The sequence below is a fragment of the Rattus norvegicus genome, chromosome 7 (genome assembly GCF_021556685.1).
Source record: "Rattus norvegicus strain SHRSP/BbbUtx chromosome 7, alternate assembly SHRSP_T2T, whole genome shotgun sequence".
Lineage (NCBI taxonomy): Eukaryota > Metazoa > Chordata > Mammalia > Rodentia > Muridae > Rattus > Rattus norvegicus.
Genome location: NC_141540.1, coordinates 45766893 through 45782060, shown reverse-complemented (window position 1 = coordinate 45782060; position 15168 = coordinate 45766893). Strand labels below are relative to the sequence as shown.

General features: G+C 37.1%; 1 long non-coding RNA gene across 4 annotated transcripts; it reads right to left on the bottom strand.

The window, feature by feature from the left end:
- Positions 1-1171: 1171 nt before the first annotated feature.
- Positions 1172-9327, bottom strand: LOC148004651 (uncharacterized). 4 transcript variants are annotated; one of them, XR_015624612.1, is made up of 5 exons: positions 9028-9293; positions 5497-5535; positions 3952-4025; positions 1803-2077; positions 1172-1404 (listed from the first exon to the last, which is right to left on the bottom strand). It is a non-coding gene; the product is annotated as an uncharacterized LOC148004651 (long non-coding RNA). The 4 variants fall into 4 exon arrangements; XR_015624610.1 differs by lacking the exon at positions 9028-9293 and adding an exon at positions 7601-7728; XR_015624611.1 differs by lacking the exon at positions 3952-4025 and having other exon boundaries at positions 9028-9327.
- Between the last annotated feature and the right edge of the window lie 5841 nt (positions 9328-15168).

Genomic DNA, 15168 nt, shown 5'->3' with positions numbered 1-15168 from the left:
AAGGCATGTTCAACAGGCTGGACAAAGCTGTTTGTGTCTACATCTTTCCATACTCTGCTCTGTGGAAGGATGTTAATAGTCACAGCTTGCAATGCCAGACAGGTGACATGCAAACTCTCTTTTAGAGTGTCATATCCACAATATTTATTTGAAATTATTTGCCATGGGAGTTTTGTCCATTCTGTACTTACTAATTTCCATAATTTATTTATATTAAGGTAGACTCATGAGTTTTCACTTTGATTAACAAACTGAAAGCACTTATAATTGGGCCTTCATATCCATGTCTCAAACATCTATGAATTCAGTGAAGTATACGAGCAAATATCAAAAAAACCAAAAACAAACAAAAAGCAAAAACTCTCCCGAGAGAAAGCCAGCTGTCTGTACCAGCTGTGGTAATTAACACTGATGTTCCATTCCCTTTAGTCTTTCTCAATTGATAGAGTGAAGAAATATTTGTAGTTATAACTCAGATATGTACAAATAGTCTTATTATATATAGGCATTTCTACATTTTAGCCACCTCTGTGTTGTATGAATCACAAAGGCTTATAGATACTGTAAATCCTCATCTATTATATTACCACATTGATCGTTCCCTTCTTTTCTTACCTTTGTTATCTATAAATTTCTATTTTGAATATAAATAGAGATCTGGGTAGGATAGCATCTATTTATATGTATCTGCATTTTCTACAATTCCAACCCAAATTCATGAATGCCACCACAATTAAACTCATCATCTCACAGAAAGGAAAAGACATAAAAGTAGGAGGAGAACTTGAGAAAAAGAGTCATCAGAATCAGAAGGTGATAAGGTCATGGAGTTTCCTATGATGAAATATATTGTAGAAATGTGGATAACTGTCAAAGACTAAATTTAAACATACCTAATGAGAGGATTCACCATTACTGTATAAAAAAATAATTCCACCAGAAGATATTTCTTAGCACTGGTAGTGTTGATGTCGCAAAAAGAATGTTTCTTAATGTTACCAGAACCCTTGTAAAGTATTATGACTTTATATAAAATTTTATACTTTATTAGTTAATTGTTCATCTTGTAATGGATACTATAAAATTACTATTGGTGATACTACAATAAAATTTAAATATTGTCTGATTAAATGCTTGTCTCTTCAAATAATGGTTTTAGAAAGCATAACAATTGTTTCAATAAAATATTTTATTTTAAGTAAGTCTTTATAATACTAAGTAACAGTTCATATAGATCATGATATCCTGAAAATATCTCTCACATATTGTTTGAGATTATGGTTCTATCTTTTTGTACCTCCAGGAAATTAAGAATACAATCTCCTTTACATATTACTTCGGTAGAAATTTTCAAGTTGATCATAAGTTTATAGGGCATTTGAAAGCAATAATGTTTTCAGCCAGCTGAAGAAGAAAAGTAAAAAAGAAAGATCAATATACTAAGAAATGAAATGGCTGAATTGTTAAAAGTTTAGAGAGATCACCCACTGAAGTGTTTTTCAAAATGCTAACACATTATTAAACAAGCATGATTCATTCTGAAATGCCCAATGGTATGCTCTGTAAGTCTTCACATGCTAGACTGGACAAAGAGCAAAACAAATCTTATTGAAACAAATGTGGTATCACTCATAGAAAGAGTGCTGTCCTCTGAGTGTCCCCATCAGATAACTAGAACAGACCAAATAACTAGAGCCAAACTTTGAACAGAGTTGGGGACTTTCATAGAAGAATTGGGAGGAGGATTTAAAGTCATGAAGTATATAGGGAACTCCACAGGAAACCCAACAGAGTCAACTAACCTGGATTCCTGGGAGCTGTCAGAGACTGAGACACCAGCTAAAAAGCATACACTGGCTCAACTGAGGACCCCAGGCATATAAGTAGCATTTGCTGCTCTGTCTCCATGGCTGTCTGGGTGACCTCATTGGAAGAGGATGTTTCCAATCTTGCAGAGCTTTGAGGAGCCATGCTGGGCAGATACCCATGGTAGGGCACCCTTTCAAAGGAGAAGGAGAGGTGGATGACAGAGGGATTCTGTGAAGAAAGAACTTGAAGAGGTGGAGCAGTATTTGGGCTGTTAATAAACAAACAAACAAAAGTATGCTTCTATTAGTTTCTGTGTCAGTTTTTAATTTTGAATCCTAACATTTTACTTTGAATGCTATCTCCAGAATTTACATATCTCAGGGAGTCATATGTTAAACACTACATTATAAAAGAAGTCTACATTAACAATTAAAATTGAGTGCTGCCAAGGATGTGCCTATGTAGTAAGTAGATGCACAAAAGTGTAATTATTAAATTGGTGATGAATTTCACTCTTACTGGAGCCTGCGGAAAGAACAGCTCAAATACAAATGTTAATTCTCTAATCTTGTATTTCCCTATTTTGATTTTTTCTGCAGAGCAGAGGTTGAAAAGATGCAGGCACACATGAATACATGTGAAGTCTCTTCTATATGTTTTACAGACTTGTTGTAATTTAAATTAGCTGTATATATGTTGAAGACAAATGTTCTGACATTAATTTTGGAACATTTGACATGACCAATATAAGATAAAATAAATAATAACTATCACTGAACAAAACGGTGACATTTATGAATGTATTTGATGAGAACTAGCTACAGCAGACCCAGAACAGGAAAAGCAATGAACTATTGAATAGTTAAAAGAAGAAACATAATATCAGAGAAGACATCACTTTGTCTAACCATTTTCCTCCTGGCTCTTTGTCTTCTGACCTCATTAACATTGGTCCTCATACTCATGAAAGTTGAATATATTTTTCCTCAGCAATTTTCTGGTGTTGTATGTGGGCCTAGGGGAATACTTTCCTCAAATAATAGTACCACTAACTTAATATTCTTGTATTGGAACTTTCTTGTTCATACATTATAAAGATAGGCATATCTTTATTCTCATTACTTTACTATCATATGTTCTGTGTGACCAGCCCTAGAATTTATATATATATGTGTGTGTGTGTGTGTTTATTTGTATATATGTATATATTTATATGTATGTATTATATATGCATATCTATATATGTATATCATATGTATGTATAGATATTGATAGATAATACATTCGTAGGTTTATTGAGATAATATATATCATATATAAGAACAAAAGAAATGTAGCGTAGATAATGATCTATCAGTATTATACATATCATATATATATGTGTGTGTGTGTGTATCCTTTGTCTCTCATTTCCTGATAGAACTAAACTTTCAATAGAACATAATTCATGTGTGCTTCATGACTATATCAACTTTCTATATTAGAGTAGGTGCTTATTATGTGTTTAGACTCCAATTAATAAATATCAGAATAAAATATTTCCTCAATCAAAATAAAATTAGTACCGAAAAGTTTCAGAGCTCTGAGTCTTATGACTGCTTATTGAATCCTGACTGAGCAAAACAGAGGAAGATTAATTCTATAACTGCATTAAAAAAAATTTGTGCCATGAACTAGTGAAAACAAAACACAATGAAGACTTAATAGAAGAGTTTAGAAGATTGTGATATGGAAAGGGATGTTCAGAAACAGTCTTGGAGAAGTTGTATCAATGGTGTTCTTTCCTAATGAAACACAAGATATTTAATATTTCTGAAGATGGCAGTTTTTTGGAGGAAATTAAATTTTCAGTAGAAATATGAAAAACAAGAATAGATTTTTAAGTAATGTAATATATTTTTGGAACACATACTCATAAAAGAAAGGAGGATAGACACAAGGTGTTTGCTGATTCAAATGAGTCTGGAATTGGAAAGATTTCAAATTCAGGGAAAGAAAAATGTTGCGTTGTAGAAAAACTCAAAATTCTAATTAAGATAAATGGTAACATTGTGTGAAATTTTAGTTGGCAATCTAAAATGGCTTAAATATGCAAAGAAATAAATTATACATAGGACATAACACTTTTTAAAATGTACTCACTGTGCTGGCCCATGAACGTTTCATCTTAATTTCTTTCTCAGCCTACCACCTCGTAACTATTCGGTTCACTGATGCTGTGAGAAGACGACACACTCCTGTTGATCTCAAATCCTCTGATCTCTCATTCTACACATCCTTTTGGTTTGTTTATGTGTCTGAGATATAGCTACCGGAATTTATTCTTCTAAACATATTTTAAAATAATCACTCATCATGACAAAGAAGAGAACAGAGCATATCATATAAAAACCCTGAACAGTAGAATACTGTGACAAAGAATATAGTATTTCTTTACTGTATACTATATATATATATATGTGTGTGTGTGTGTGTGTGTGTGTGTGTGTGTGTGTGTGTGTGTGTGCATACCACAGACAGAGGAACTGGTATCAAATAAGAATTGTACACAATGTGAGCTACAGTATGAAGAGTGGATTTACCCAGGAGTTGTTAGAAGCAAAATTTATTTTTTACATTTTACATTGTGTCTTTATCTACACCATTGCCCCTCTAATATCTATTGTACATTAGACATAGGCAGCAAATTCTAAAACAATAATAATCTCTCCCATTACTGCTTCCCTTAAATCACCAGTCGAGCACACCTGACACATTGCTTGCAACCTGTTTTCTTGAACACATCAGACAGATTTCACACAGAGACTTTGCACTGCCTTAACTTTGTCTGGCATCTCCCTTCACTGAAAACAGCTAAAAGCTGTTAATTCTTATGTTCTCTGTCTGCATCTTGAATAGTTTAAAATAACCTAAACTGACAAGCCTATGAAAAATAGCCTCCAACCACAACCCTGTTACCAGCTCCTGCTTCTATTTGCATACAGCTCTTCAGCCCGAATTTCTAATGATTAAGAATTATGCAGGACTATATTTCTCAGTGTTAGCTAGAATGTAGTTGATTCTCAGAATTTATTTATTGAATGAATGATATGCACATTTTATCAAAATAGTTAAATTGTCTGGTAACTGGATAAGTAAACAAACTGGGGTACAGATTTTATAAGAACTAAGCACACGTACTATTTTCTATGATGGGCTGAGAATTTTAAGGTTTTGTCTTGAGAAAATGGGTTACTGAAATCAAGAAAATGCATTACTGAAATCAACTTATTCAGAAGGGAACATTAGCCAAATTTCAATTTCCAAGACAAGACAAGGAAGAAAGGATAAGAGCAAATTAAAGCAACCAAGAGGGTGGTCAAAGTTTCCTGTTAATAAAGTCTGAGGCAATCAGTATAGGTCAACATGGAGCATGGGTAGGCAGTGTCAGAGGACCGAACCCAGGACCTTGCGCTTGCTAGGCAAGGACACTACCGCTGAGCTAAATCCCCAACCCCAATAGTAAGCCTTTTTAAGTAAGGATAGATGATAAAGTGTTCTATTTAATTGACAAAAATGATGGGCTAATCATATCCTGGAATCACTTACAATACCTTTAGTGACTGAATGATTGAAGGCTGCATTTAATCACCTACTAAGGCAGGAGGCTTTCAGTTTATAAAAGATATAACTTACCCAACTACTTACCCAATAGCTGAAACAGAGAAAACAGAGTTTTGGTTCTCACTGCAATGCAAATATGGTAGGAAAACATGATCAGTAGTAAGGTGAAATGAAGAAATTAAAAGTCCAAACCATAAAAGAAATATCTACATAGATTTCATTAACATAACTACTGACTAAAGCCAATGGGATGGTTCTCTACTCCAAAGACAGTGAATAAAGAGAAAAAAAAAGGGGAGGGGGGGGGGAAATGGAGAAGAACACAGGCAGGTAATGCTAGAGAAAAGCCTAGAAGCTGAAAAGGAAATCAAGAAAGAGAAAGACTAGAAACAAAGCTTCAAAAAATCAAGAAAGTGGTTCTTAGTGGTACCAAAGGACGGAGAAAGTAAAGGGATAATAAATACTAAGTGTATTTTGTTTGTTTGTATTTTGTTTGTTTTTGTTTTGCTTTTTTCCTGTCTTGTTTAGTGCTTGTTTTGTTTAAGCAGGGAAAATGTCCTATGAAGAATAAGCAAGAAATCAGAACACTGATTTCCAGTTTCATTAACTGTAGCAGAAAAGTGAATGCTTCATATTTAAATAATTGAACTATAAGATAACAGAAGACACACGATAGATGACAGGTACTCGGGGATTCATGATGGGAGATAGTTTAAGGAAGTACTGTGTGAGACCTCAGTAAGAGTGGTAAAAAGCAGGGAACCCTGGAGTCAAAGCTGCACAGCAAAGGAACGTGATGCAGACAGAGGGAGTAGGTGCAGAGATCAGATACAATGAAGAAGACAAGTTGATTCAACAACTTGACATATAACATGATATAATTGGATGATAGCAATTATTTAGCCTAAAATTTATTCTCCATGAAAAACTATTTACAACACACAGTCATATTTTTAGAGGTAATGGATGACCTTACTATGCCAGAGAAAATAGAAAGTAATTATCTAAATAAAGACATAAAAATTTGCCTTGATAATAGATCAAGAGAAATCACTTGAGTTATATATTAAGCACACCTGCCAGGGAAGCAGGTTAACTCACTGAAGATTTTCACATCTCCTTTTGTTCCTGCAAGTCTGAGTCCACAGTCTCACCCTTAACTCTAGAGCATACTCTCTGCTGTGGCCTCTTCTCAGTCTCTGCTCTCATTCCAGGGGACGACAAAAGCACATCATGGTGGAATAAATGCTTTCCTTTCTCCTGTGAACTCCCTTAGCCACCTCGACTCCCAGCCACATATCTAATCCTAAGAGTTAGATCCCAATACCCCAAAACACATTTTAGCTAGAACCCTAGTGACCACATCAGTCAAGACCCCAGAAGGATTTTGGATCAGGCAACCCATAGCAAACACACTCTCTGAAGAACCAGAAAGGAAATAAAGATCAAAGAACAAAACACTCACTCAATGTTGACAAAAACAGATATGACTAGGTACTGGCACAAAAACCCAATCAATAAAAACCCATACAATATGTTTACACTAGAAGCCAAGAACTCTACTACAATAGGCTCTGAAAATTCCAGTACAACTGATACACAAGTAAAAGACCTTGAAACAGCCTTTATGAGTATTATAGAGGTCCCTGAAAGGGAAATAAATAGAACCCTTACCAAAAGCAAAGAAAATTAAAGCAAACATTGGAAGTAAATTAATAAAACCATTCAAGATCCAAAAGTGGAAATAGACTTCATAAAGAAGACACAAGCTGGAGGAAATCTAAAAATTAAAATCTTAGGTATTAGGCCATGAACTAAAGAGGCAAGCTATACCGACAGAACATGAGAGATGGAAAACAAAATCCCCAGCATTGAAGACACATAGAAGAGATAAGTATTTCAGTCAAAAATAAATCTAAAAGAAAAACAACTCTAGGCACAAGCCAAAATAGTTAGGAAACATGGGATACACCAAATGTGAGAATAATAGGGAAAAGGAAAGAAGGAAAAAAAAAAAGAAAACAGGTCAAAGTCACAAAATATTTAAAAAAAAAAACACCAACAAAAATTTTCCTATCCTAAAAATAGAGATGTATTTCAAAGTACAAGTGGCACGCAGATCTACAAAGGAATGAATAATAAAAATTGTTGGAGAAAAAGAAAAAATAAACAAAGACAGGCCTCTCACCTGGCTTGTCAATGGTGAATCTGAAAGCCAGAGACAACAGAAAGATGTGATATGGACTCTGAGAGAACACAGATATCTCTATACCCTGAAAAATCATCCAATTCCAAAGAAGCACCACACACATGAATACAGGCACGCGCGCGCGCGCGCACACACACACACACACACACACACACACACACACACACACCCCAGCACCACCAACAGCAAGAACAAAATATCAGAAAATATCAACCATTGTTCATTGATATCTTTCAGCATCAATGGTATCAATTCCCTATTTAAAAAAAAAACAAAAATAAGTGAAAAAACAAAAACAAAAGAAAACAAACAAAAACAAATCAGAGGAAGAATGAGAAAATAGGATTCATCCATTTGCTTCATACAAGCAACCCATCTTAACATCTAGAACAGACATTACCTCAAGGTAAAAGGATTGAAAAACATATTCTAAGCAAATGGACATAAAAAGCAAGCCATTGTAGCAATTTTAATACCTGATAAAAAAGACTTTAAACCAAAAATAATCAGGAGCAATAGGAAAGAACACTACATACTCATCAAAGGAAAATCCACCAATATGGCATTTTAAATTTTAACAAATATGTCCCAAATGCAAGAACTTCCAAGATTGTAAAAGAAACACTACTAAACCTTAAATCGTATTGGACCCCTAACATTGATAGAAAAAAAAATATGTCAATATTGCACTCTCACCAGTAGGCAGATTATAAAGACAAAAACAAAACAGAAATGCTAGAGCTAACTAAAATTATAAACCAAAGGACCTAACAGATATTTACAGAACACTTTGCCCAAAGACAAAGAATATACCTACTCCTTAATACCTCCTAGAACTTTTCACAAATTTGGCCACATACTTTCATGCAAAGCAACTCACAATATATATAAGAATATTGAAATAACAAACTGCATCCTATCTGACCATCACAGATTAAAGCTGGATATCCACAACAGCAGAAACAATGCAAAGATTTCAAAATCATAGAAAACAAATAATCTGCTACAGAATAAAAATTGTTCAAGAAAACAATTAAAAAATAAACTAAGCCCCAGACCCTGTGAGAGAGAGACCCAACCGCCTGGTCAGGTGGGCACTCCTGAGGCTGCAGAGCGGAAGAGACCACCAACACTGCTCACCCCTGCCCACATCCCTGGCCCAAGAGTAAACTGTATAAGGCCTCTGGGCTCCCGTGGGGGAGGGCCCAGGAGCGGCAGGACCCCTGCCTGAGACACCACCAGAACCTGAAGGAAACAGACCGGATAAACAGTTCTCTGCACCCAAATCCCGTGGGAGGGAGAGCTAAACCTTCAGAGAGGCAGACAAGCCTGGAAAACCAGAAGAGACTGCTCCCTGCACACACATCTCGGACACCAGAGGAAAAAGCCAAAGACCATCTGGAAACCTGGTGCACTGAAGCTCCCGGAAGGGGCGGCACAGGTCTTCCTGGTTGCTGCCTCTGCAGAGAGCCCGTGGGCAGCACCCCACGAGCGAACTTGAGCCCCGGGACCACAGGTAAGACCAAATTTTCTGCTGCAAGAAAGCTTCCTGGTGAACTCAAGACACAGGCCCAAAGGAACAGCTGAAGACCTGTAGAGAGGAAAAACTACACGCCCGAAAGCAGAACACTCTGTCCCCATAACTGACTGAAAGAGAGGAAAACAGGTCTACAGCACTCCTGACACACAGGCTTATAGGACAGTCTAGCCACTGTCAGAAATAGCAGAACAAAGTAACACTAGAGATAATCTGATGGCGAGAGGCAAGCGCAGGAACCCAAGCAACAGAAACCAAGTCTACATGGCACCATCGGAGCCCAATTCTCCCATCAAAACAAACATGGAATATCCAAACACACCAGAAAAGCAAGATCTACTTTCAAAATCATATTTGATCATGATGCTGGAGGACTTCAAGAAAGACGTGAAGAACTCCCTTAGAGAACAAGTAGAAGCCTACAGAGCGGAATCACAAAAATGCCTGAAAGAATCGCAAAAATCGCTGAAAGAATTCCAGGAAAACATAAATAAACAAGTAGAAGCCCATAGAGAGGAGACACAAAAATCCCTGAAAGAATTCCAGGAAAACACAATCAAACAGTTGAAGGAATTAAAAATGGAAATAGAAGCAATCAAGAAAGATCATATGGAAACAACCCTGGATATAGAAAACCAAAAGAAGAGACACGGAGCTGTAGATACAAGCCTCACCAACAGAATACAAGAGATGGAAGAGAGAATCTCAGGAGCAGAAGATTCCATAGAAATCATTGACTCAACTGTCAAAGATAATGTAAAGCGGAAAAAGCTACTGGTCCAAAACATACAGGAAATCCAGGACTCAATGAGAAGATCAAACCTAAGGATAATAGGTATAGAAGAGAGTGAAGACTGCCAGCTCAAAGGACCAGTAAATATCTTCAACAAAATCATAGAAGAAAACTTCCCTAACCTAAAAAAAGAGATACCCATAGACATACAAGAAGCCTACAGAACTCCAAATAGATTGGACCAGAAAAGAAACACCTCCCGTCACATAATTGTCAAAACACCAAACGCACAAAATAAAGAAAGAATATTAAAAGCAGTAAGGGAAAAAGGTCAAGTAACATATAAAGGCAGACCTATCAGAATCACACCAGACCTCTCGCCAGAAACTATGAAGGCCAGAAGATCCTGGACTGATGTCATACAGACCCTAAGAGAACACAAATGCCAGCCCAGGTTACTGTATCCAGCAAAACTCTCAATTAACATTGATGGAGAAACCAAGATATTCCATGACAAAACCAAATTTACACAATATCTTTCTACAAATCCAGCACTACAAAGGATAATAAATGGTAAAGCCCAACATAAGGAGGCAAGCTATACCCTAGAAGAAGCAAGAAACTAATCGTCTTGGCAACAAAACAAAGAGAATGAAAGCACACAAACATAACCTCACATCCAAACATGAATATAACGGGAAGCAATAATCACTATTCCTTAATATCTCTCAATATCAATGGCCTCAACTCCCCAATAAAAAGACATAGATTAACAAACTGGATACGCAATGAGGACCCTGCATTCTGCTGCCTACAGGAAACACACCTCAGAGACAAAGACAGACACTACCTCAGAGTGAAAGGCTGGAAAACAACTTTCCAAGCAAATGGTCAGAAGAAGCAAGCTGGAGTAGCCATTCTAATATCAAATAAAATCAATTTCCAACTAAAAGTCATCAAAAAAGATAAGGAAGGACACTTCATATTCATCAAAGGAAAAATCCACCAAGATGAACTCTCAATCCTAAATATCTATGCCCCAAATACAAGGGCACCTACATACGTAAAAGAAACCTTACTAAAGCTCAAAACACACATTGCACCTCACACAATAATAGTGGGAGATTTCAACACCCCACTCTCATCAATGGACAGATCATGGAAACAGAAATTAAACAGTGATGTCGACAGACTAAGAGAAGTCATGAGCCAAATGGACTTAACGGATATTTATAGAACATTCTATCCTAAAGCAAAAGGATATACCTTCTTCTCAGCTCCTCATGGTACTTTCTCCAAAATTGACCATATAATTGGTCAAAAAACGGGCCTCAACAGGTACAGAAAGATAGAAATAATCCCATGCGTGCTATCGGACCACCACGGCCAAAAACTGGTCTTCAATAACAATAAGGGAAGAATGCCCACATATACGTGGAAATTGAACAATGCTCTACTCAATGATAACCTGGTCAAGGAAGAAATAAAGAAAGAAATTAAAAACTTTTTAGAATTTAATGAAAATGAAGATACAACATACCCAAACTTATGGGACACAATGAAAGCTGTGCTAAGAGGAAAACTCATAGCGCTGAGTGCCTGCAGAAAGAAACAGGAAAGAGCATATGTCAGCACTTGACAGCACACCTAAAAGCTCTAGAGCAAAAAGAAGCAAATACACCCAGGAGGAGTAGAAGGCAGGAAATAATCAAACTCAGAGCTGAAATCAACCAAGTAGAAACAAAAAGGACCATAGAAAGAATCAACAGAACCAAAATTTGGTTCTTTGAGAAAATCAACAAGATAGATAAACCCTTAGCCAGACTAACGAGAGGACACAGAGAGTGCGTCCAAATTAACAAAATCAGAAATGAAAAGGGAGACATAACTACAGATTCAGAGGAAATTCAAAAAATCATCAGATCTTACTATAAAAGCCTATATTCAACAAAACTTGAAAATCTTCAGGAAATGGACAATTTCCTAGACAGATACCAGGTATCGAAGTTAAATCAGGAACAGATAAACCAGTTAAACAACCCCATAACTCCTAAGGAAATAGAAGCAGTCATTAAAGGTCTCCCAACCAAAAAGAGCCCAGGTCCAGACGGGTTTAGTGCAGAATTCTATCAAACCTTCATAGAAGACCTCATACCAATATTATCCAAACTATTCCACAAAATTGAAACAGATGGAGCACTACCGAATTCCTTCTACGAAGCCACAATTACTCTTATACCTAAACCACACAAAGACACAACAAAGAAAGAGAACTTCAGACCAATTTCCCTTATGAATATCGACGCAAAAATACTCAATAAAATTCTGGCAAACCGAATTCAAGAGCACATCAAAACAGTCATCCACCATGATCAAGTAGGCTTCATCCCAGGCATGCAGGGATGGTTTAATATACGGAAAACCATCAACGTGATCCATCATATAAACAAACTGAAAGAACAGAACCACATGATCATTTCATTAGATGCTGAGAAAGCATTTGACAAAATTCAACACCCCTTCATGATAAAAGTCCTGGAAAGAATAGGAATTCAAGGCCCATAACTAAACATAGTAAAAGCCATATACAGCAAACCAGTTGCTAACATTAAACTAAATGGAGAGAAACTGGAAGCAATCCCACTAAAATCAGGGACTAGACAAGGCTGCCCACTCTCTCCCTACTTATTCAATATAGTTCTTGAAGTTCTAGCCAGAGCAATCAGACAACAAAAGGAGATCAAGGGGATACAGATTGGAAAAGAAGAAGTCAAAATATCACTATTTGCAGATGACATGATAGTATATTTAAGTGATCCCAAAAGTTCCACCAGAGAACTACTAAAGCTGATAAACAACTTCAGCAAAGTGGCTGGGTATAAAATTAACTCAAATAAATCAGTTGCCTTCCTCTATACAAAAGAGAAACAAGCCGAGAAAGAAATTAGGGAAACGACACCCTTCATAATAGACCCAAATAATATAAAGTACCTCGGTGTGACTTTAACCAAGCAAGTAAAAGAACTGAAACTACCTTTCAACTAGATACATCTAATGCACAAGAAGTCATGTGCAAAACAATAAGTTTCTAGTTAAGGGTAGAAATGGAATGAAAGACCGTGTAGCATGAATGAGGCTAAAGTCACACCTCACATCTACTTCTCTTGTGACTTTCCAGGCTTAAAGAAAACCACTGCCCCTTCTGCCTGGTTGTTTCTGCAGGGACAGACTGCTAGCTAGTCTGCTCCCCAGAAGTCACCATATCCTGAGGCATACCAGAATATCTGCTACACTCAGCATTTGGAAAGCATCCTCCCAAAGTCCCACAACTGCCACTGGGAGCAGAGTAGACTCAGGAACCCATCACACCCAAAAATCCCTGCACGCTGAATACCACTACCCTTCTGCCCAGCCAGGTCTTTTCTGCTGGACAGATTGCTGGCTAGTCTGATCCACAGAAGACACCATAATCTGAGGCATAGCAGAAGAATTGCTGCTTTCAGAACACTTGATAGCACATCTTGAGGAATCCCAGGAGATCTGCTGCACACAGGGCATCTGATGCCACAACGCAAGACATCCTAGCAGATGCAATGCACAGAGGACACCACAGCTTGAAGACATTCCAGGAGTTCCTCTGTGCACAGGGCAACTAGGCAACTGACATTACAGTCTGAAGACCTCCCAGGGGATCTCTGGCACGCAGGGCAACTGACCAAAAAGACTGCAAGCCTCCCTGGAGTTTTGCTGCACACAGGGAAACAAACTCTAGTACATAGGTCCCCCTGGAGAACAATTTCACAAAGGATAACAATTTGACTGCTTCTCCAAAGACCCAACAGTCTGAAGGCCTCCCAGGATATCTATTGTAGCCAGGACAACAGGCTTCTCTGCCCTCTGAAGACCCCCAGTTGGAAGGACCCATAGGAGGTCTACTACGGTGAGGTCTCCTGGCTTACCAGGAGACCTGCAGCAACCCAGGGACAAAAAAGGCAGACTCCAGATAGAGTCACCCTGACCAGCAAACACCAGGTCTAATCAGATAGCTAGAGGCAAGCACAAGATCTTAAGCAACAGAAGCCAATATATGTGGGCATCATCAGAACCCAGTTCTCCCTCCAAAACAGGCCCTGAATACACAAACTCACCTGATAATCAGGAAGCAGATGTAAAATACTATCCATGAAGATAATAGAGTCCATTAAGGAGGATATAAATAACTCACTGAAAGAAATGCAGGAAAATACAGGTAAACAGGCCCTTAAAAAAGAAACAAAGAAATCCCTTAAAGAAACACAGGAAAACACAATTAAACCAGTGAAGGAATTGCCTAAAGCAGTCCAAGACCTAAAAGTGGAAGAAGAAACAATAAAGAAAATACAAATGGAGGCAAACGTGAAAATGGAAAACCTAGGAAAGAGGTCAGGAATTACAGATGTAAGTATCACCAACAGAATACAAGAGATAGAAGAGAGAATCACAGATGTAGAAGATAACATAGAAGAAATAGACACAACTGTCAAAGAAAAATGAAAACATAAAAAAAATTCTAACCCAAAACTTGAAGGAAATTCAGAACACAATGAAAAGACTAAATCTAAGAATAATTGGAATAGAGAACGAAGATTCCCAGCTCAACAAATGTTTTCAACAAAATCATAGAAGGAAACTTCCCCAACCTAAAGAAAGAGATGGCCATGAAGGCACAAGAAGCCTATAGAAAACCAAACAAATTGAACCAGAAAAGAAAATTCTCTCGTCAAGAAATAATGAAAACACTAAACACAAATAACCAAGAAAGAATATTAAAATCTGCAATAGTAAAGGGCTAGGTAACATACAAAATTAGACTTATCAGAATTACACCAGACTTCTCAACAGAGACTGTGAAAGACAGAAGAGTCTAGTCAGAAGTGATGCAGACTCTAAGAGAACACAAATGCCAGCACAGGCAACTACATCCAGCAAACTCTCAATCAACATAGAGGATTCTCTATTATTCCAGCACAATACCAAATTGAAACAGTATCTATTGACCAATCCAGTCCTAGAAGGAAAATTCCAACACAAGGAAGGTACCTACACCAAAGAAAAGACAAGATATTAAGCATCTCACAACACAGTGAAAAAGGGAGAACCACAAGCACATAAATCTACCTATAAGAATAAATATAACAGGAACTAACAGTCATCTGTCTTCAATATCTCTCAATATCAACTCACCCACAAAAATATGTAACCTAACAGACTGGATAGGCAAAAATGATAAAGAATTTC